The 22340-nt window shown below is 44.9% G+C and overlaps 1 long non-coding RNA gene across 1 annotated transcript in view; it reads left to right on the top strand.

Annotated features, from left to right (window-relative positions):
- The first annotated feature begins 15887 nt into the window (after nucleotides 1-15887).
- Nucleotides 15888-22340, top strand: part of LOC117870348 — a 28429-nt gene continuing 21976 nt past the window's right edge. Inside the window, exon 1 of the long non-coding RNA XR_004643963.1 lies at nucleotides 15888-16107. This is a non-coding gene — a long non-coding RNA (uncharacterized LOC117870348). The remainder of the gene's footprint in view (nucleotides 16108-22340) is intronic.

The raw sequence follows: 22340 nt of genomic DNA, 5'->3' as shown, positions 1-22340 counted from the left end.
CTTCATAGAAGGGGAAAGAATCTGTCTACATCTTAAATTCTGCACAGAGATCAGTTGCATTTAAGTTGAAAGGCAGGGGAGGTGGTAAATAGGGACTTGTCATCTTTCTCAAATTTCCTCACCAAACCATCACTCGTACCAAACTGTAGTAGTCTTGACAATTCATAGATTCTAAGGCCGGAAGGACCACTGTGATCATCTGTCTGGCCTCCTGTATAAAACAGGCCAAAGAACTGCCCCCAAATAATTCCTGTGTGAACTAGAGCAGATCGTGTAGAAAAACACCCAATCTTGATTTTAAAATTGTCAGTGATGGAGAATTCATCATAATCTTTTGCAAGTTTTTTCCAGTGGTTAATTATCTTCATTTTCAACAACTTACACCTTATTTCCTGTCTGAATTTGTCTAGCTTTAACTTCCAGCCATTAGATACAATTAGACCCTTGATTCAAGAGCCCTCTAATATAAAATTTATGTTCCCCAAAGATGTTCCCCAGGCACTTATACACTGTAATCAAGTCACCCCTTAATCTTCTCTTTGTTATACTAAACAGATTGAGCTCCTTGAGTCTATCATTACTAGGCGGGTTTTCTAATATTAGGTCATTCTTGTGGCTCTTCTCTGAACCTGTCCCAATTTATCAACATATTTCTTGAATTATGGATACCAGAATCGAACACAGTATTCAAGCTGTGGTTGCAACAATGCCAAATATGGAAGTAGTATAACTCCCTACTCCTACTCAGGATTCCCCTGTTTGGCCACAGAATCACACTGGGAGCTCATGTTCCAATCATTATCCACAATGACCCCCAATTGTTTTCAGAGCTATTTTTTCCTAGGACAGAGTCCTCCATCCTGGACTCACGATTTCTATTACATCAAGAAGATAATGGAGGAAACTGGATTAAGTTGATTACTCAGAGTTCCCATCCTTTCTGTTTGTCTTTTTCTGGCCTGCTACCTCTCCCCTTTGCAATTTCTGTTGGACACATGTTCACCAGAAAGCCCAGGGCCATATTTGCAGTGATAAACTTTCAGTATCCTTTACAAATGTCTAGTGTGGGTAAGTTAAGACTTCAAGGTGCAAAATTTTTAAGTGAGAGTAACTAACCTTTGGAACAACTTCCCTAGGGATGAAGTAGATTCTCCATCACTTGGAGTCCTTAAATCAAGACTAGATAGTTTTCTTAAAGGTCTGCTGTTACTCAGTCACAAGGTACTGGACTTCATCCAGGAATAATTGGCTGGGATTCTCTGATCTGTGTTATGCTGGAGGTCAGACTGGATGGTCACACCAGCGCTTTCTGGCTTTAAAATCAATGAAAACATTAACATACAAAGAATAGCAATTGAGGTATGTTTACATATCTGGCCAGACATATAATTGTGTTGCCAAATCATTGAAGAGACTGTATCTTATGTTGTATTAACACCAGCCTTTCTGCATTGCTAAATCGGGGCTGAGTCATGGGGAATGGTCACTGACTAGTGGTAGATGAAGCATCTTCACAAGGAACTCTCTGCAGATGCTTGGGTGAATGAAGTTGTCACCTTATGCTGTGGTTGCCTCTAAGACAGACCTCTCTCTGCAGCTATGCTGTGCGATCGAACTGTGTCTGCAAACAAACAGGCACCAACCAGGAAACAACTGCTTACAGGTTATTTATTATCTCCCCTTTTGCTGCCCTTTTTGGAGTTCAGCCTTTCATTGCCTTGTCTCACAGTGTCTGCCTTCAGGAACTTCTTCACAGATTTTAGTAATAACAGACCCAGTGCTGCCCTGATTTCAGAGAGGTGTGAGAGAGGACAGGATTTGTCATAATGAGCCACAAGGGACAGTGAAGAGGATTCTCTGCTATACAAATTAAATCATCTGTGATGTAATTTCCTGGTCAGATCAGCTTGTCTCTAACACTTAGCCTCTTTCTGAGTCTCCTCATTTTCACACAAGAGTAAATGTCAGACTGACTGAGATTTGGATCCATAGAATCATAGAAGATTAGGGTTGGAAGGGACCTCAGGAGGTCATCTAGTCCAACTTCCTGCTCAAAGCAGGACCAACCCCAACTAAATCATCCCAGCCAGGGCTTTGTCCATCATTAAGAATAAACACAATAGGTCTGTTCTAGAGTGACACAAAAAATGCTGTTATGGTGGGAGTCAGCAGATAGTGGTCTTTTCTTTTATTCATAGTCTCACTAGTCCCATTTCTTGGCATGTGAGCAGTGAATAGTTTATGAAAAACTATTGTATTATTAGTACCTTTGCAATGTAGTTTCTTTGGATGAGCTGTTGGTAACAGCAAGAGTTTGTTCTCTGACTTCATCTCTGTAACTAGTGTCAAATCCTGATGCAGAACTGTGAATTGGTACTTTGGCTGAGATTTCTGAAGAAAAAAAAACGTTTAGCTGCATGCTATTTATGACCAACTCTGTTCCAGGACTGGTGTATATGGTGTAAATAAACAAATTACACTAGTAAAATACCCAGACTCTGTCACTGATTTCTCCTTCAACAGGCAACTGAGCTGCTAAAACCTGAAATCTGCTTCTACTCAGCATACAGGCTACATTTAAAATCACAACAGGCACCAATTGTCCCACCCCACCCCCCTTATGGGCCATCTAGCAGAGATGGCCAGGACTGAATGGGCCAAGGAGACAGAAATCCCCTTCTCAATCATAGAGTTGATCTCTCCAGAGCAGGGGGAAGCTGAACTGTCAATCAGCAGTCTATGGGGAATGTTTGCATGTCCTTGCTTTATGGATACATCAATACATTAACTTTTCAAGGTTGTCAATCTCTTCCATTCCCTGTAATGAAATTCACATACCATGTTTAACAGAAGCAGAATGAAAGAGGCTGTGAAAAATTCACATAAAGGCCCAGAGTTTTCAGAAATCAGGGACACTTTTACGTGTGAAAAATACATGTAACGCTGCATACCTAGTTTGTGCATGCAGCTATCACAAGTTTACATGCAATGAGGCACCTTGACAAGCAAATGTGATTTGTGTTCACACTTACCAGATTTGCCTGCATAAACATGGTGACTGAGCACACAAATTAGGTTTATTAATATGTTGCACTTGCAGTTCTAGGCCTAACTTTTTATGAGTGAGACCAATTTTTTTTTTTTTTTGAAGAATATATAAATCTAAAAGTAGATACTCTGTAGCTGAAACCTTTCAGAGCTTTTTAAAGGGATAATGGGAGATATCAAGCACAGTCATTTCTTTCCTTTATGAGCCATTGTCCCTTCCTTTTTGGGGAAGGTGGAACACAGCTATATGGATCAGTGCAGCCCGAGGAAGCTGCTGGAGGGGAGGGGGAAGTAAATGTTGTAAAGTTTTTGAATAGCATTTGCAGTTCTGTTGGTGGATGACGTTTCCAATTCTACAAATGCTGCTACACACTATACTGCAGGATTCCTAGATTTGAAATCTAAATGGGACCATCATGATCATCTAGTCTGACTTCCTGAATAGCACAGGACAGAAAATTTCACCTGCTAATTCCTTTATCAAGCCCATAGCTTCCAAGTGAGCTCCAGTGTGTCGTTTAGAAAGGCGTCTAAACTTGATTTTAAGACAAATCATGGAATATTTGCCACAACCCTTGGTAAATTGTCCTGCTGGTTAATTACCCTCACTGGTAAAAAATTGCATCTTAACTCCACTTTGAACTTTGTTCACTTCTTGCTCACCAGGCAGCTCATGTTTACCTGCTTTAGACAATAATCCCAAAGGGTAAACTATTCAAAAGCACGTAGGTAACTTAGGCAAAGTCTAACATGCATAACACAAGACAGAGAATTTCATGAATTGATTTCTCTACCAAGCCAAATATCTTCTGGATAAGCAAGTGTGTGTATTTTAGACAGACATCTAAACTTGATTTTAAGACAACAAATGAACAATAATTTGCTAAAGAATGCACTTTTCAGGGCACAAAAATTATTAGTGAACTCAGGCAGGTTTCAGTGAATAGTTTCAGACAAAAGAAAAACTGAAAACAAACATTTCAGAAATGTCAAAACAGTCCATTTAGAAAACGCTGAAATGATCTGTTCTGACAGTTCATTTTAAATCAACATTAAAAAAAAAGTAGAACTGAACTGGCATTTCATTAAAAAAAAAATCATTTTATTGACTTTTCATTTCGTTTCAAATTGACCCAAGCGAAATTGGGAGGAGGGGTTCTTTTCAGCAAGGAAAAAAAATCAGTCTAGGTTAGAAACAAAACATATTTTGGTCTTTTGTTTAGTTTGGCCACCGAACTGAACAATCAGTTATTCACTCTGCTTTGCTTTAACTTGACCCTTGGCTGGAGCCTGGGGATAAGCTAGTTCTGATTACAGGATGGGCCTCACCTGAGAGGAATTGGGTGATTCCTGTATAAAAGTAGACAGCAGGTCTCTGTAGATGCTGCAGAGAGCATAAAGGCTGCTGCAGTGCTTTGAGGCAGCAGGGGGAGCCATAGCAGGAAAGGAAGTTCAGAGCAGGGAAGAAACTCTCCAGGCAGGGAACCTGAGAAGTGACCGGGATATGTCTACACTGCAATAAAAACCTATAGCATTGTGTCTCAGACAAGTCAATTGACCTGGGTTTGTGGGGCTTACACTGTGGGACTAAACTGCAGTATAAACGTTCAGATTTGTGATGGAGCCTGGTCTCTGAGATCCTCCCCTCTCATGGGATTTCAGAACCTGGGCTCCAGCTTGAGCCCAATGTCTATACTGCAATTTTTAGCCCTGCAGCCCAAGCCCTGCAAGCCTGAGTCAGCTGATCCAGGCCAGCTGTGGCTGTGCAATGGGTCTTTCAATGCAGTGTTCTGGGTCTGCCAGAGGGAACTTGAGAAGAGATGTAGGAAGTGGCCCAGAGAAAACCCCGACACAGGTAAAGGAGCAGACCTAGCTGTTCAGTACAGGGGCCAGAACCTAGTGTTGAGAGTGGGACTGGATTCCCCTCTTGGCTCCAAGGAAGGGGGCATACAAGTGCACAGAGATGGTCACTAAGCCCAGCAAGGGGTAGCAGGCTGAGCTGAGAACAGACTGAGGAGTCACCCCAGAGAAGGAGGAAGGAATTGTTTCTGTTAGACATTTTTGTACAGTTGTCCCTCGGAAGGGGTGGACTAAACATGGTGATCCAGCAGAGGTCCAAGTTACCTGGCACAGAAATCGCCACTGCTCTGGAGCGATCGTCAGCAGAGGGTGCTAGCCTAGTAAGAGTCCAGGGGTGCCATGCCTGGGGGAGGCATAGCAGTGAGTGGATTAATTTACAGGCCTCTCAATCCAGTTTTTTAAAGTGGTTTAGGCACAATCCTTTTGCAGTGTGGACACCAGAACAGCACACCATGTACTAGCAGTGGGCTCACCAGGCCTGAGAGAGCTCAGAGAAGATCTAACAACAATAATTTGTCTGGAAAATCTGCCTTGGAAGATGTAAAATCAATCTCTTTGACTTTCAGGGTGATTTAGATTATTAGGCATCAGATTTTTAAGAAGTATTTAGGTGACTCTTTGTATCTTTAAGTCCCTAAATACTGCCTCCCCCCTCAGTTTTCTCTTCTCAAGACTAAACATGCCCAGGCTTTTTATCCTTTCCTCATAGGGCAGGTTTTCTAAACTTCTGATCACTTTTGTTGCTCTCCTCTGTGTTCTCTCCAGTTTGTCCACATTGTTCCTAATGAGTGGCTCCCAGAACTGGACACAGAACTCCATCTGAGGCCTCACCGGTGCTGGGTACAATGCAACAATTACCTCCCGAGTCTTACATACACACACACACACACCTTAATACAGGAGCTTTGTTGAACCTCGGGTATTGGTGCATGTTGGTCCCTCCTGTTCTCTGTCTACAGCATACAATAGTGTAGTCTCCTGAGGCATGTGATACTTTAGACTAATTCTGGTTGTTGGGCTTGGTAGCTGGGTGGTGTTGGTGGCCTGTGAAATATAGAAGGTCCGGCTAGATGATTAGTGAGCGCTTCTGGCCTTAAACTTTATCGTGCCACCCCCTCCATGGTCTGAATTCCACCCTGGGCTGGGGACTAGCATCTTTCTTACCAGTGATAAGAGAGCAGGATGGAGGCAAAACTGTTATGCTTAGGGAGAGTCTCCCAGGACACCTCTATCATATGGGGACTTTTAACCTGGCCCCATCCCAGCTGTGCGTTCATTTTTCTGAATCCTTTCTCAGTAACGAATAAGAGGGGAGTTTAGTGATATGATTAGGCTTAAACAAAACCCAACCACGTTCAATTCTCAAACTTCCAGCCCTAACTAGAGAGGCTGTGGCTGGAGGTGAGGCTGGCAGGGCAGGAAACATGGAACAGTACTGATCTCAGATGCCAGATGTAGACAATGTATCTCAGAGATAGACGAGCTCCCTAAACCCTGATGAGCTGAAGGAGGCTCAGAGCAATGACAAAGTTTGGTTTTGGTACCTGAGCCCTCAGCAGCTGAGGAGAGATGATCAGAGTGAGGAGTGACTGTAAGTGTCCCTGTGAGCCATCCTTCCACCCCCTCTATTGTGGGAACTACCTCCTCCTCCCATCCCACAGGCTGTGTGTGTCTCCCATGTCCCTTGACCCCCTATCATTGTCCCCCTTTCTCCCATCCCCCAACAGGAATGTTGTGTGGTCTCATTCCCCCATGGCAAAAGGTCCCCTGTTGTTTGAAAACAACTCTCATCTCAGACCTGACACAATCACTACAAAAGACACATGTCTTGCAGGGTATTTATCCATAAGGGGTAACATATAAGGTATCTGCAGAAAGCTCATAACTTGTCAAGATTCACAATCATTGCCAGATGTATGTACCGATAATGTTTAAGAAATTAAATAACTATCTTGAAAGTATGCTGTATGGACTTGGGTATGAAAGTTAGTTACTAGAGTTAACGCGTCTCAGTGATGGTCTGTTCCAGCAGGAGGGAATTGTCACCCTCCCTGGTCAGACGAAGATGCAATCCAAGGCTCAGTTGTGTAGCCTTGATCCATCCCAAGACTTTCAATGGAAAACCATCAGACACAACTGCAAACAATAGAAACCACTTAGAGGTAAAAAAAGGAGCATTGCAACAAAAAATGTTCCCGTTTATGAATGAAGACCAAAGACTGTTTCAGTATAACACAGGCCTGGTCTACACTACGGGTTTAGGTCGACTTTAGCAGCGTTAAATCGAATTAAGCCTGGACACGTTCACACGACGAAGCCCTTTCTTTCGACTTAAAGGGCCCTTTAAACCGGTTTCTTTACACCGACTTCAACGAGGGGATTAGCGATAAAATCGGCCTTTGCGGGTCAGAATTGGGGTAGTGTGGATGGAATTCGACGTTATTGGCCTCCGGGAGCTATCCCACAGTGCTTCATTGTGACCGCTCTGGACAGCACTCTCAACTCAGATGCACTAACCAGGTAGACAGGAAAAGACCCACGAACGTTTGAATTTCATTTCCTGTTTGCCCAGCGTGGAGAGCACAGGTAACCACACAGAGCTCATCAGCACAGGTAACCATGATGGAGTCCCAGGATCGCAAAAGAGCTCCAGCATGGACCGAACGGGAGGTACGGGATCTGCTCGCCATATGGGGAGATGAATCAGTGCTAGCTGAACTCCGTAGCAGTAAAAGAAATGGCAAAGTATTAGAAAAGGTCTCCAAGGCCATGAAGGACCGAGGCCATAACAGGGACACACAGCAGTGCCGCGTGAAAATTAAGGAGCTACAGCAAGCCTACCACAAAGCCAGAGAAGCAAATGGAAGGTCCGGGGCAGAGCCGCAAACTTGACGCTTCTACGCGGAGCTGCATGCGATCCTAGGGGGTGCAGCCACCACTACCCCAACCGTGTGCTATGACTCCGTCAATGGAGAAACACACAGGGAAGAGGGTTCGGGGAACGAGGAAGATGAGGATGGAGGTAATGTAGGTAGCTCACAGCAGCAAGGAAGCGGAGAAACCGGTTTCCCCAACAGCCAGGATATGTTTGTCACCCTGGACCTGGAACCAGTAACCCCCGAACTCACCCAAGACCCTGAGGGCACACAGGAGACCTCTGGTGAGTGTACCTTTGTAAATATTACACATGGTTTAAAAGGAAGCGTGTTTAATAATTAATTATTAATTTGCCCTGGCAATCGCGGCCAGTACAGCTACTGGAAAAGTCTGTTAAGGTGTATGGGGATGGAGCAGAAATCCTCCAGGGACATCTCCAGAAAGCTCTCCTTCATGTACTCCCAAAGCCTTTGGAAAAAGGTTTCTGGGGATGGCTGCCTTATCCCGTCCGCCATGGTAGGACACTTTACCACGCCAGGCCAGTAGCATGTAGTCTGGAATCATTGCATAACAAAGCATGGCAGCGTATGGTCACGGTGTTTGCTGGCATGCAGACAACATCCATTCCTTATCTCTCTTTGTTATCCTCAGGAGAGTGATATTATTCACGGTCACCTGGTTGAAATGGGGTGATTTTATTAAGGGGACATTCAGAGGTGCCCGTTCCTGCTCTTCTGAACAGAAATGTTCCCCGCTGTTAACCACGCGGTGTGGGGAGGGGTGAAGTGATCATCCCAGAGAATCGGGTGTGTGTGTGTGGGGTGGTTTACTTGGGTTTGTGCTGCATGTTAACCCGGAAACCGCAGCCCCTGCTTTTACATTGAAAACCCATTTTAAATGGCCAACCCAATTCATCCTTGATATGGAAAATGAGGGCGCTGCTGTTTGAAACCATTCCCACATGTTAAGAAGGTTAAAAAACCCAAAAGACTGTGGCTTACCATGGCTGCCTGTAAGCCGAAATCTGTTGCCTGGCACTGCATGAGTGATCTCTCATACCAAACCAGCAGGCCCTCACTATAAGAGGAAAAATGCGACCTTGTAACGAAAGAGTGTACCCATTGTTCACTAAAATGTGTCTTTTTTAACCACCTCTCCCTTCTCCTCCACCAGCTGCAAATGTTTCTCCTTCACAGAGGCTAGTGAACATTAGAAAGAGAAAACGGAGGACGCGGGACGGTATGTTCACGGAGCTCCAGATGTCCTCCCACGCTGATAGAGCACAGCAGAATGCGTGAAGGCAGTCAATGTCAGACATGAGAAAAGCAGAATATGAACGAGAGGAGAGGTGGCGGGCTGAATGGTGGGATGAAAAGAGCAAGTGGCGGGCTGAAGATGATAGGTGGTGTCAGCTTGCAGACAGAAGGCAAGAGTCAATGCTCCCTCTGCTGGAGCATCAAACTGATATGCTCCAGGGTATGGTTGAGCTGCAGGAAAGGCAGCAGGAGCAGAGACCGCCGCTACAGCCGCTGTGTAACCAACAGCCCTCCTCCCCAAGTTCCATAGCCTCCTCACCCAGATGCCCAAGAACACGGTGGGGGGGCCTCCGGCCACCCAGTCACTCCACCCCAGATGATTGCCCAAGCATCAGAAGGCTGGCCTTCAATAAGAGTTAAAGTTTTAAAATGCAGTGTGTCCTTTTCCATCCCTCCTCCCCCACCCATCCCAGGCTACCTTGGCAATTATCCCTTTACTTGTGTGAGGAATTAATAAAGAATGCATGAATGTGAAATAACAGTGACTTTATTGCCTCTGTAAGCGGTGCTCGAAGTGGGGAGGGGAGGGTGGGGTGGTTGGTTTACAGGGAAGTAGAGTGAACCGGGTGGGGGGCGGTTGGAGGGTTCATCAAGGAGAAACAAACAAAAGTTTCGCACCGTAGCCTGGCCAGTCACAAAACTCGTTTTCAAAGCTTCTCTGATGCACACCACGCCCTGCTGTGCTCCTCTAACTGCCCTGGTGTCTGGCTGCGCGTAATCAGCGGCCAGGCGAATTGCCTCAACCTCCCACCCCACCATAAATGTCTGCCCCTTACTCTCACAGATATTGTGGAGCGCACAGCAAGCAGCAATAACAATGGGGATATTCTTTTCGCTGAGGTCTGAGTGAGTCAGTAAGCTGCGCCAGAGCGCTTTTAAACGTCCAAATGCACATTCCACCACCATTCGGCACTTGCTCAGCCTGTAGTGGAACAGGTCCTGACTCCTGTCCAGGCTGCCTGTGTACAGCTTCATGAGCCATGGCATTAAGGGGTAGGCTGGGTCCCCAAGGATCACGATAGGCATTTCAACATCCCCAACGGTTACTTTCTGGTCCGGGAAGAAAGTCCCTTCCTCCAGCTTTCGAAACAGACCAGAGTGCCTGAAGACGCGAGCATCATGTACCTTTCCCGGCCATCCCACGTTGATGTTGGTGAAATGTCCCTTGTGATCCACCAGGGCTTGCAGCAGCATTGAAAAGTACCCCTTGCGGTTTATGTACTCGGTGGCTTGGTGCTCCGGTGCCAAGATAGGGATATGGGTTCCGTCTATGGCCCCACCACAGTTTGGGAATCCCATTTCATCAAAACCATCCACTATTGCCTGCACATTGCCCAGAGTCACTACCCTTGATATCACCAGGTCTTTCATTGCCCTGGCAACTTGGATCACAGCAGCCCCCACCGTAGATTTGCCCACTCCAAATTGATTCCCGACTGACCGGTAGCTGTCTGGCGTTGCAAGCTTCCACAGGGCTATTGCCATTCGCTTCTCAACTGTGAGGGCTGCTCTCATCCTGGTATTCTGGCACTTCAGGGCAGGGGAAAGCAAGTCACAAAGTTCCATGAAAGTGCCCTTACGCATGCGAAAGTTTCGCAGCCACTGGGAATCGTCCCACATCTGCAGCACGATGCAGTCCCACCAGTCTGTGCTTGTTTCCCGGGCTCAGAATCGGCGTTCCACGCCAGGAACCTGCCCCAGTAACACCATGATTTCCACATTGCTGGGGCCTGTGCCTTGTGAAAGGTCTATGTCCATGTCAATTTCCTCATCACTCTCTTCGCCGCGCTGCAATTGCCTCCTCGGCTGGTCCGGGTTTCGCCTTGGCATGTCCTGGCTCTGCATATACTCCAGGACAATGCGCGTGGTGTTCATAGTGCTCATAATTGCCACGGTGATCTGAGCAGGCTCCATGATCCCAGTGCTAGCTATGGTGCCTGGTCTGAAAAAAGGCGCAAAACTAGTATCTGATGGACCAGGAGAAGGAGGGAGGGCCGAGTGACGACATGGCGTACAGGTACAGGGAATTAAAATCAAGAAAGGTGGCTGTGCATCAGGGAGAAACACAAACAACTGTCACACAGAATGGTTCCCCCAAAGATTAAACTGAAAACCCTGGGTTTAGCAGGCCGTTGATTTCACGGAGGGAGGGGAGCAAATGAATACAGAACAAATCTATTTTTTACATCTTAAGACGACAGTGCAGCATGACTGATAGCCCTCGGCATCTTCTGGGTGCTTGGCAGCAAATACTGGGCGCTTGGCAGTTAGTGTACTACGATGGCCTTCAGGCCTATTGCACGATCTGCTGCTCAAGGAAGACTCTGCTAATGTGCGATGATCCAACTTGTAATAGGACGGTTACCAGTCGTAATACACCATCTACTGCCAAAAGGCAAGGGGCTGGTGCAATGCAGCCCTGCGGCTGCCAGCCCCACAGCTGCCAGCACCCAGATCGCCGATGAAGGCTACCAGTCATGCTGCACCGTCTACTGCCAAAAGGCAGTTAGCTGCTGCTGCTGTCCCACGTCTGCCGGCACCCAGATGACATATGGTGACGGTGAGCTGAGCAGGCTCCATGCTTGCCGTGGTATGTTGTCTGCACAGGTAACCCAGGTAAAAAGGCGCAAATCTATTGTCTGCCGTTGCTCTGACGGAGGGGAAGGGGTCTAACGACATGTACCCAGAACCTCCCACGACACTGTTTTGCATCATCCGGGCACTGGGATCTCAACCCAGAATTCCAATGGGCGGCGGAGACTGCGGGAACTGTGGGATAGCTACTCCTAGTGCAATGCTCCGGAAGTCGACGCTAGCCTCGGTACTGTGGACCCGGTCCGCCGATTAGAGCACTTAGAGCATTTTATGTGGGGACACACACAATCAGCTGTATACAACCGATTTCTATAAAACCGGCTTCTATTAATTCGACCTAATTTCATAGTGTAGACATACCCACAGAGCAGGGGTGTTTTCATGAACACTTGGATCCTGGTTTCTGCGAAGCCAGCCGGTTCTGCCATAGGCACCAGCTTCCTCCAGGCCCAGGGGGTGCTCAACCTTCCACTCCATTCCAGGCCCCGCCCCCACCCGACCCCTTCTCCCTAGCCCCCTGTGACGGAGCAGGGAGCAGGGCAGATTTGACCTGGGAATGTTGCACGGGGGTTGCAGTGGGGATGTGGGACTTCCCTTGAAGGAAGCTACCTGAGCTGTAACCTGAGCCAGGAACGGGGGTGGGGAGAATTAACACCTTCTGCCTGGGAGACTGAACAAAGGAAAGGAGGAGCTGGGGGGAGGGGGAAGAGAGGAGCTGCAGGAGGAGTTTTGGTTTTGGTTTCAGTTTGGGCTGGGTGGTGCAACACAGGGAACCCCAAGCTGGGGTCTAAGGTCCCTGAACCTCCCAGAGGGTCCTAATTGAGGGGGTCTGGTCGTACCTACACGCTCTGCTTGAGACTGTGTTCCTGTCCTTAAATAAACCTTCTGCTTTACTGGCTGGTTGAGAGTCGCAGTGAATCTCAGGAAGAGGGGTGCAGGGCCCTGACTCCCCCACACTCCGCGACACCCCCACCCCACCTCTTCCTGCCCCCTCCTCTGAGCAACCCTATCCCTGCTCCTCCTCCTTCCTCCCAGAGTTTCCTGCACTCCAAAAAACAAATGATTGCGGTGGGTGGGAGGTGCTGGGACGGAGGGTGAGGATTTGATCAACAAAGCCACTGGTGGGTGGGAGGCATTGGGGGGAAGGGGGGAGCTGGCTGCCGGTGGGTGCTAAGCACCCGCTAATTTTTTTTCTGTGGGTGCTCCAGCCTGAACTTTTGGTGGAAAACCTGCTTTATTTGGTAAGAAAGATAATTACTAATAAGTATAGGCCAAGGTTAATATTTTATGATTTTGTTTTGTATTGGAACCATTTCTTTCCACTGCTCTCTCTTGCTTCTAGTCACATCTCTATTCTTTCTTAAATACACTTATTTTTAGGTTATTATAAGTGCTCATAAGCACTGTATTTTTCCGAAAGCGGTGGTTTAAAGTAAAAGTGGAGTACATTGCCCCTTTGGGGGCAGAGGATCTGGGATTTCTGTGAATAGCCAGTGCTAGAGGAATGATTTGAAGGAAGTCAGGGACTGGGGTGCACCTATAGTTAACCTGCAATGCAAAGACAGGGCTGGTACAGCCCAAAGGAGGATATTCAAGGGGTTGAAAAGCTGGTGGCGTCAGGGAGCTGCCACCCAGCTGCCATGGGCAAAGTTACTGCTTGCTAGATGTCAAAGATAAGATGGCTCACAGTCTCGGGTCCCCGAGAACCATCACAACCTCCATGACAGGGGCTCAGTGTGGGCGCCAATTCCCCCCACACCAGGCTGTCTGTGGTACTCCCCAGGGCTCCTATCTTTCTGCCTGCCAGACTCCTATTCCTAATCCCTCAAGTCTCACTATTGTATCATTTGTTGCAAAGTATTTGGTGGGGGCATCAAACTTCAAGGCAACTGCTCCTGTACTCCCCCACCCCATGGTCCACCAAGGGTGCCCAGTCTCAGGCTCCTAGCTCCCCAGCTGTCACCTCTCATGGTCGCAGACCCACATCTCTTTCCCTCGTGACTGGAGTTTTTCCAGACTGCACAGTTCCCTGCCTACACTGTGATACCCCCAGCAAGTCAGATGCTAGGCCAGCATCTGAGCTTTGCTTTCTCTCCAAATGTGATAAAAGGCATAGTGCCCCCCCAGTTATAGGGTACCACACAGATCTTTATAAGAAAGCTCATTTATTCTTAAAATTAAAACAAAACATATTAAAACAATAAAAGAACCTACACACATGCTAAAATCTCACCATAGAAACTTATAGCTAGGTTTTCCAAGTTCATATCTGTCTCAGATTCAGAACCAGAACCACCATGAATAATTCTGCCTTTCCTTTATGCAACTTGAGCCTTTGATCTTGGACTCATTTAACAAGCAAACAGCTGACAATGGCCCACTCCTCAGTGTATAGCTTCAAAAGGCTGAGTTTTTGCATAACTGGAGATGGCAAATTTCTGTTCACCTCCCCCCTAGATAATTTCCAGGAAAACCCTTAACAGTTTTTGTTCCAAAAGTCCATTCTTGTCTGGCAAATAGTTCAATATGGTCCTTTGAACACCCAGGTCTCCCCTGAGTCACATCTCCCCCTCTTGAGAGGTTACATTCAATCCTGGCCCACAATAATACATAAACCATTCATTTAATACAATGGACCCCAAAAATATTTAAGCTGAATTAAATAATTATCCCAAGGATACTGCAGGAAATTGCCATATCTGTCACTGGAGTAGGGAAGGGATGTTTTGCATGATCTCATGACTGAGGATATGAAACTTGTGAATTTTACTCATCCAAAAATGACTGCTTTTCACCCTTAGTTTTAATGGAACAGAAGCCACACATTTTCCTTCAGACAAGGTGACTACCATAATGCAGTCACAGCAAAAAACATGAGCACACAGCAGTGTAAACAACTATAATCACTCTAAAAACAGTTTTTGAAAAACTACTGGTTCCTACGGGCTCTGAAGAGGCAAAAAAAAAGGTTGTGCAGTAACTAGCGAATAATATAGTGTATGACAAACAAATGTGAGAAAGGAGGAGAGAGAGTCAGGGAAATAAGGGACTCAGCTAGCCCTCAACAGGGATCTGGGGAATGACAGGGGAGCTGGATGCGGTTTCTGAATCCAATCAAAGACATTATCTACACTGGTGGTGGCACGTAGAGTAAGTGTAGCTACACTGTGCAGTGAAATTCAGGCTGTGTCCGAAATGCAATGTGTAGCTACATGTGACAGTGAAAGGGTCTGGCAGAGGGGAGGCAGTGGGGAGATACCAGAGACTTTCCCCACTGCCTCTGCACTGCCAGAGCCTTTTCCCACTGCTAGAATATTTCAGTGCTGCAGGGAAAGGCTCTGGCAGTGGAGAGGCCATGGAAACTAAACTGCTACAAATAGCAATGTAGATGTAAGAGTCACTGCTTGGCATGAAGAGAGCCAAGTAGGATATATACCCTAAGGTTCTGGTGTGTCTTTACTCTACTCACCTGAGCAGTGCCCCATTGTCTACACTGATTTTTATACCCATACTGGAGGGCATGTAGTGTATGTACTCTACACGCTGCCGTAAGTGTAGACATAGCCAAAGAGACAGAACCATCACTGACAGATATTGAACAGAATATACACCCATCATCACAATGCACAAATGCAACTTCACCTCCCACCTCCAGGAAAACATTAGACAGTTTACCCCAGAGGCTCCATGTCCAACCATGTATCCTGCCTTGCCCCTCTTACTGAGTGTGTGTAAGATAATATTGCAAAGTGTGTGGTAAGGAAGAGGATGGCAAGTGACCTAGGCAGTTCCAGAGGAGACCCACGGCCATTGGAGTCATACACCAATTTGCACTAGCTCATGATGTGTCCCCGTGAGTTTGGGCTTTGGTGGCTTTGGAACATTTCATGCTGGGTTTTGCTATTTTCATGCCTTTATAAAAATACTAAAATATTGTAATGAAGTGATTTTTGTTTGTTTCTAATAAAACCTTCGGTTCCAGACTCCATTCCCATTAACCATTTGGCTTCAGTACACACACACTCCATTTACCTGCTTCAGAATCTACTGTCTCTATATGATGTGCTTCACCTAGTAGTGATCATTCAGATCTCAGCCAGTTGTTCTGCTTCTAAGCAGAAGACTTTGATGAGTTAAATCTCCAGGAGACTTGTGAATTTTTTTTTCTAAGTTGAGTAAACATTGGGCTGAACTCTGTTCTGATATTTACAAATGCCAACTGTTCTGGGGACACGCCAGTGTAAAGAAGAAGAGAATTTCCTCCTTTTTTATATTGAATTCCACCCACCGGATATTGCACACATTTTATAGCATCTCTTTCTCCCTGGTTTTCTTATTTTATTGATTATCTGGACAGTTGCTGGAAGTTTTAGAAGGAGCTAGAGGATAAGATTCCCTTCAAACCGAATCTGTAAGTACAGACCATTTACTGCTTTTTATCAAGTATTTTGCTATAGATCATCTGTTAATGGCTCATACTTGGGGATGTGGTTTCAATATGGTTTTTTTGCTATTGTCCCCATGTCTTTTATCTAAATGGTACAGTGCATTTTGGGGTGAACTAAAGGCAAGTAATAACCTCCATAGCCGATATTTCAGGATTCAGCTTTGTCATAGTAACACAGGAATTGCCAGACTGTATCAGACTCAAGGTCCTATTCCATTATCTTGTCTGTGACAGTGGCCACCACCAGAGGAAGGTTTAAGAACCACACAGTAGGCAGCTGATGGACAATCTGATTTAAGTACCGAAACATTGAGTTCAATATCCCCTCCAACATTGTTGTTAACTCTGGAATTCATGATAATTCTGGATATTCGTTATCCGTTGAAGTGCCCAATCCCTTTTCAAATCTTGCAGAGATCTTGGTCTCAATGATTTCCCTGTAGCAGTGAGTTCCAGATTCTAATAATTTGTTTTATGATAAACTATTTTTGTTTATCACTTTTGAATTAGTCACCTTTTTAATTTCATTGACTGTCTCATTGTAAACATTTGTTTCACTCTCTCTTCATAGGAGAGCTTTTTCACATTCTTGATCTTTCTTATCACCCTACTCGGAACCCTCTAATTCTGCAATACCTTTTTTGAGATGGGTTGACTAGTACTACACACGGATCAGGCTACAATATTTATTTATATAATGCCATTATAGTATTTTCCATATTATTTTCCACCCCATTCCATATGCAACTTAATATCTTTATAAATAAATAAATGTGTTAGTCTTTAAGGTGCCACCGGACTCCTTGTTGTTTTTGTGGATACAGACTAATGCAGCTACCCCCTGATACTTAACTTCATATCTTGTTTGCTTTTGTGACCACAGCTGCACATTAAGCAGAGGTCTTTATTTAGCCATCTGCAACAATGCACAGGTCCCTTTCCTGAATTTATATAGTTAATTTATACCCCTGTAAAGTGTATGAGTATGTCACAGCCGGCCTCTTCTTGAGCACGCACTTGGATCAGGGCTGCTTGGGGGGGGGGGGGGCAAGTGGGGCAATTTGCCCCAGGCCCCGGGCCCCACAGGGGCCCCCACGAGAATATAGTATTCTATAGTATTGCAACTTTTTTTTATGGAAGGGGCCCCCAAAATTGCTTTTCCCCAGGCCCCCAGAATCCTCTGGGCAGCCCTGACTTTGATCCACACTGGTGTCCCTGAGTTGCTATTATAGCCTTTCTACCTCTCTAAACTTCCTCTGAGAACACTTGCATGTGAATATCAGGAGATCCTGGCTGCTTTTCCTCATTCTGTTTCAAAGGCCCTGAAGATCTAATCCAACCCCCTACTGATTGATTGACTACTCCTCCAACTGCTGGGTTTGAAAAGCCTCTAAGCTTTTAATTAACCAGAGTAAACCTAACATAAACCTAACAATAGCCATCAGTAAAACTTCTACTTCTCAGGGGTAGGTCTACATTTGAAATGCTAGAGTGGCACAGCTCCCATTGTGGTAGTTAATCCACCTCCCTGAGAGGCAGTAGCTAGGTGGATAGAAGAATTCTTCCATCAACTGTCTACACTGGGAATTACGTTGGCTTAACTACATCGCTCAGGGGTGTGGATTTCTCGTATCCCTGAGTGATGTAACTGGGTCAACTTGAATTTTGAGTATAGACCTGGATTTACTCTAATAGGGAAACTTAATTTGATAAAAGCCAGGCAGTGCTTTCCTTCCTGATCACATATTAGCTCCATGACCCGCTCTGCAATCCTGCTTCCTCTGTCTTCAGGAGTCACCTGGCAACCTTCAAATTAAACCCCACAAATTTCAAACAACTTTCTGGGTGGAGTTTCCAGCCAGGAGTTCCTGCCTCTGTGTATCTGTGCACCCAGTGGCATATATTCCTTTTGGTCTTCATCCAACAATCCACCCCATCATAAAATTCCACATAAGAACCCTTATTCTATAACAATATTTCATAACATACACTTCCAAGTAACACAGTCCCTTCTCCACTGAGTAGTTTAAAATTTTCCTTTCATTGTGTGTTACTCTGCATTTACTGACATTGAATTTTATTTGCCATAATGTTGCCCATTCACGCAGCTTGCTTTGTTATCGCTGAAATTCCTCACAGTTCTTTTTGTTCCCGATTAATCTAAGTAACTTTGTGTTATCTGCAACTGTTGCTACCTTACTATTCACCCCCACTTTCCAGATAATTAGTGACCATATTAAACTACATTTAACCTATTACAGAACCTGGGTCATCCCACACTCAACTCTTTTGCTGTAAAGAAACATGGAGCATTTAATTCTACTTTGTACTTTCTCTCTCCTAGCCAGGTTTTGATCCCTGATGATAGTTTGCCTCTCTCCCATGACTAAATAATTTCTTTAGTAGCCTCTAATGAGGGACATTGGCAAAAGTCTTTTGGAAGTTTAAATACTTTTTGTTTATTACAAACAGTTCTTCTCGACTACAAGGAGGTTAGTGAGACACAATTTTCTTTTGCAAAATCTGTCCCACCAATTATTTCAAACTTCCTGCATCTGAAAGACTTAAAGAATCTCTTGTTTGTTATTATAACTTTAGCGATTTGCTCTTCAAAATCCATTTTGCTCCCACTAATTTCCCTCTTTCTTATTGAGTGCTGTTATTTACACTCCTCCTTACTGGCTTCACGAGGGTCAGATTTACAAATCCTAAAGTGTTTTTGTTTGGCTAAAAAAATCTTTCAAATCTTGCTTTTAAGCCTCTTGCCTTCCTGTTCCCTTGTTATTCAGCAGAACAATTAACTTCTGAGACTCTTTTAAAAAAATAATCATAAAAAGCATCCCTGCCACCTCTAAGGATTTTATTTCCTTATAACTCTTGGGCCTTTTTGACTAATCTCCTCATATTAGCGAAATCTCCCTTTTTTAAAATGTAGCGTGTGTCACTTTTCGGTTCTCTATCCATGGTAAGAAGTTAAACCTAATTATTCTGTGGTCACTATTACTTAGCTGCTCAGCTAATATCATTTCTTTAATTAACTGATCTTGTTACGAAGGAGGAATTCACCAATAGCCCATGTTCTTGCATACTCTAGACCTAGCTGATCTAAGAAGCAATCATTTAAAATGTTGAGAAATTGAGTCTCTAACCTTTGCCCTGCTGGGCCATTTGACCAGGTTATATGTGAGTCACTGAAGTCTCCCATTATTATCAATTTGTTAGATTGTGCTTCATCTCTGATCCCTCTCAATATTGTGCACTCAATTTCCTTTTCTTCATGGGAGGGCCAGAAGAATAGTGACACTTCTCCCGCTTCTTACAACTGTGTGGTCCTCTGCACTCAGAATTTTTATCTCACTAAATCCTATTTATCTTTCAGATACAGCATCACTGTGGTCTAGTCTGTCTTTCTTGTATAGTTTGTAACCAGGCATTTCAGTATCCCGTTGGCTTTTCTCTTAATAAAGCACATTGTCTCAGAGTCCTCTTCCATTTCACAGCATCCTAGTTTTTAAGAACTGCCAGTTCAGCTCTGTGACAGATATGGAAATTTCGTGGAATATTTTTGGGAGATCTTACTGTATTAAGTTTATGAATCACTGTAGGCCAGGGATTGTATATTCCCATGGGGGAGGAGAGCACATCTGCCCCAAGAACTCAGAAAAGTGGGGTTGAGTAGGCAAATTCCCTCAGGCTGTAACACCTCTCAAGAGCTACCAGCACCTGGACAGGCTCCCATATACTGGTTTGAAGTGAATTCTCCAGAGACAAGCAGACAAAAAATAACTTTCGGATAAATAGCTTGATTTTCAACCAATTCAGGGATTTCTTTCTGGTCCAGCAAATGGACTGGACCTTCTGCACAAGGAAGGGCCCTAATCCTTTCTGGGAAGGGTTGGAAGGACTTTGGCCTATGGAGGCCCCACGATGGGTGGCCTCTGGTAAGCATTCAGCATGCATATAGGAACGTTTATTGTTTTTAATATGTGTTCTATGTAATGCTTTCCCCTTAATAATGAATGTGCTTACTTAGAAAGAAATGTGTGGTAACTTATAACTTGTCTCCATTCAAGAGAGGTGACGGTTCAGGGGTGGAGTGGGGTGGGTTGGGCATGGGGGTGGGGGCACTGGGAGTCTGAAAGCAGGTGCCCTTGGTGGAACATGAGGGGGAATACAGGTGAATTTGCCCAGAACTGTGACAAATATCATCTCAGTTATTGGTGACCCTAACATCAAACAGTTCAACACAACACTCCTCACTTTGACTGGAATTATACTGATTCTCATGTTCTGCTTTTTGACCACCAACACTGCTAACCTGACTCCTATGGCATTGTTTTGCCTGCCCATTCAGAGGGATGCTTTACAAACTGGGAAGGGACATCTCTTCCCCCAAGCTTTTTGTTCTTAACATTCTTTCAGCCTCTGCCATAGAAATCCTCAGACAAATGTGCAGGACACAGAAATAACATTTCCAGTCACCCAGAACATCTATTTGACAAGTTCAGTCTCTGTATATGCCTGATCCAATGCCTAATGAAGTCATTGAAAGTGTTTCCACTAATTAGAATGAGCAATGAATCCAGCCCTGCATGAGGAAATTACATTGAATAATTACTTTTTATATTAGTATAAAATAATGTGAATGTGACAGAACTTTATTTGTCCAGCTACTAAGAATTCATAAATAAACCCTCTGTAATAGCACAACACTATTAGTGAAAAAGAAAGCACAATATCTGGTCTGTAGGTAATTGTCAGAGCTGTTTGCACAAACCATTGTACACACTAAATCAACATGGGTGTGTAGGTTGCCATACGCTTTAATAGATAATCTGATGCTTTAAAATTTCCTTTCAATATTTACTAGTCTAAAGTTCTCAGATTCATGCAACAAAACCCAAAGAATAAATAACACAGCAACATAACACAGCTGGCATGATTTACTTTTGGGTAGACACTTTGCATATTTTGTGGTTTGAATTCATTTAAAGGATTGAACTGAATATTCATATAGTTGTTTAAAGTATTTACCCAGCTTCATCTTTGCTGAAATTTTAGTTTTATTTCATGCAAAATTTACATTACATGAATATTAAGTATAACAATGGCCTTTGAGGGATCTGAACCTAGTACTTATAGATTTGAAAGCACTAACTACAACTGCCCAGGGTGCAAGCAGACTTATATACCTGTGTACACACTGTAGTCACCAGAAGGGGGGAGAAAGCCATGTTGTTTCAGCATGAATTACATACATACTCTCACTGGCTGGAGTAGGCCACTCTGTGCCTCAGCACTCCACAGAAATTCAGCTCCCAACATAGCACCCAATAATGATGCCATCACTAAGGCTGTCTGTGGTCACTGAATCCAGGCTTCCTGGATCTAAAGGCACAATCTTCTACTGTCTCTGATAAAGAAACACAATGATCAACTTGAAGTCAATAGCAGACTCATAAAGCTCTCTACATGGTCTGGGTAGTAGCTGGAGAAAAAGAGACAGACTGTTATTATGGGTTACATTAGATGGGATGGTTATGTGCTCAAATCAGGGAACTGCCAAAGCTAAGGCTGTCTGTGTGCATTGGTTCGGTGAGGGGGTGTCCAACCTACACAGGACTGTAAGGGGTTAGGGTGGCCACGTAGGCCCATTAACTTCACAGACTGCATTTGGAGTGAGAGCCAAAGAGCAGGGAATTGATGACAAGGAGGCTCAGCTGGGTAGGAACAGCTGGGGCCTATAAAGCCAGGAAGCTGGCAACATAGATGGACGATTGCTGAAAAGGGAAGTCACCCCCTGGGAAAAGGGAGGAGGGTTTGGAACTGCTACACCCAGAGCAAGGAGCGGAAACAGGAGTTCCAAGAAGCAGTTGAGGGAAGGAACAGTGAGGGTTGGGAGAGGAAAACCCAGAACTGCTGGGTGTAGGGTCCCTGAACTGGAACCCAGAGTAGAGAGTGGGCCCAGGTTCCCCTACCAGCCACTGTGGACATGGCAGAGGACAGCAGACTGCCTGGGAGTTTTGGAACGACTTTGTTACACCTACCCCAGAAAGGGGAACACATATGGTGACCCGGCTGGAGGGCCAAATCATGAAGAGGAGGCTGCAATTCCTGGAGTGAGAGGGGTCTGCAGTGTGAGAGGACGACAGGAGAGACACTGCTCTCTGTGTGTGTGTGTGTGTGTGTGTGTGTGT

This window comes from Trachemys scripta, unplaced genomic scaffold (genome assembly GCF_013100865.1).
Source record: "Trachemys scripta elegans isolate TJP31775 unplaced genomic scaffold, CAS_Tse_1.0 scaffold_26, whole genome shotgun sequence".
NCBI classification, from domain to species: Eukaryota; Metazoa; Chordata; order Testudines; family Emydidae; genus Trachemys; species Trachemys scripta.
The sequence above is the reverse complement of the archived record's forward strand: the minus strand, read 5'-3'. Positions and strand labels throughout refer to the sequence as shown.